Below are 1929 nucleotides of genomic sequence, written 5' to 3'. Positions count from 1 at the left end.
CTCAACCAATGAAATCAACAGATTGATATATGACACTCCCACATCAAGATAGCTTCATGATTGAATCCCAGTGGCTTTATGGAGCGAGGGAGGGGTGACAACACAGAGATGTGTGTGTGCTCCTGCCAGAATGTCCTCAGAACCTAGGCTATATCGTTTGGACGCAACCTCCAAAGCTGAGAGGCAAAAAACGCTCTATGAGTGGTCAGCCTCAGGAGCTTTACTGCATAAAGTGCACGCGGGAGAGGTTTAATGAGAAGAGTGGGATAACGCCACACCAAGAATACTAAGGTTCATGTGCTAGTGATGCTGTAAGCAGCTTATATGTGTTTAGACATCCGGGTGCCACAGCAGCCCAGGCCTCCAGAACCCATGCCCCAGTCCCTCAGCCTTCTCTTCTTTCTTACATCTCCTCAACATCCCTCTCCAGCAGAAGGGAAAGAACATTAAACTAAGCATACCATGGAACTGAAGACTGGAAAAGTTATCTATTCAGACAGGGTTTCTGGGTACTAAAGAGATGGCTCCGTGGTTAAGAGCACTGCCCGCTCTTTCAGAGGATCCAGGTTCAATTCCAGGCACCAACATGACACCACACAACTGTCCTGTCCGTAACTTCAGTTTCAGGGGATCTGATGTCTTCTTCTGGCTTCTGAGGGGACTGCACACAGATGGTGTACAGACATACATGCAGAAATACCTATATATAAAAATATCTAAACACTTAATAATTTTTTATTTTTTTAACCCAACCTTCTCATTTTAATAGCAACTTAATTCTGAACGGCGATGTTAAAATTTAGTTTTCAGCACCACACCTGAAGCTTAAGTCACCAACAAGGGACGCTCACTGGGATGTGAGGTGCTGCACCCACCTTTAATTACAACTAAATCCAAACCCTACCCCCCACATACTTCTCAAAACCCATCTAACCCGGGTCACAGCCCACCCACAGGACATGCAAGCACAATGGTCGGCTATGAGCCGCAGGGAAACACTGGAGTCCAGGAACGCCAACAGCAATTCTCCTCGAGGCTTAAGCACTTGAGATCCCAGGATTTGAATGTGGTCAGACTCCTTTCACAAACACACAATAGTAACATGCATTTCTGAGAAAAATTTTATTGGCCTTTTGGATAAAATTTATTTGCCAGGAAGGATGATCCCATCATACTTCTGCTGGAACCAGAGCATGGCTTCCTCTTTGCTGATTCTGTTTGGCCCCAATGCAGCCTGTCCTGCTCTTCTTGTCTGCGATGCTGAAACCTGGCCTGCCCAGCACCACATACAAGTCCAGGCCATAGATCCCAATGCTTGGATCATATTTGATGCCCAGGTCAATGTGTTCTTGAATCCCAAAGCCGAAGTTCCCAGTATCTGAGAAGTTATTTTTCCGCATCTCATACTCCTGCACCTTCAGGCCTTTCTCCAGAATCTCTTCTGCCTTGGCTCCACGGACAGTACAATGAACAGCAATCTTTTCATTTCTCCTGATGCCGAAGGACCTCACGGTGTACCTAGCTTTGGAAAAGACAGGTGTCTGGCCTGTGAGCTGCTCCAACACCTTGGCTGCCTGGGTCAGTCTGTCCCCGCTCTCCCCAACACAGATATTGAGGCAGAGCTTGCGGATGCGAAGTTCCGCATGGGGTTCTCCTTTTCACCTAGATCTTGCGACATGATGGAGAACAGGAAGAGCAACAATTTTTTAAAGATGGTTTATTTGACAAGTATATTTGTAATTATTGGTTTAAAACATGCCTGGAGTTGGATGGCACACACATTTAATCTCAGCACTTGGGAGGGAGAAGCAGACAAGATCTCTGTGAGTTCAAGGACAACTCACAGAGTTGGTCTACAGAGTGAGTTCCAGGACAGCCATGGATTCACAGAGAAACCCTATCTCAAAAAACAAAAAAAAAAAAAAAAAA

The 1929-nt window shown here is 45.8% G+C and overlaps 1 protein-coding gene and 1 pseudogene across 1 annotated transcript in view; both read right to left on the bottom strand.

Moving 5' to 3' along the window:
• Abr (ABR, RhoGEF and GTPase activating protein) overlaps nt 1-1929 on the bottom strand; it is a 210493-nt gene that overhangs the window by 167065 nt on the left and 41499 nt on the right. The window lies entirely within an intron of this gene.
• On the bottom strand, nt 1068-1678 carry LOC101982284 (annotated as a pseudogene).

The sequence above is a fragment of the Microtus ochrogaster genome, chromosome 7 (genome assembly GCF_000317375.1).
Source record: "Microtus ochrogaster isolate Prairie Vole_2 chromosome 7, MicOch1.0, whole genome shotgun sequence".
In the NCBI taxonomy this organism is placed as follows: Eukaryota; Metazoa; Chordata; class Mammalia; order Rodentia; family Cricetidae; genus Microtus; species Microtus ochrogaster.
This window is presented reverse-complemented; position numbering and strand designations above follow the sequence as displayed.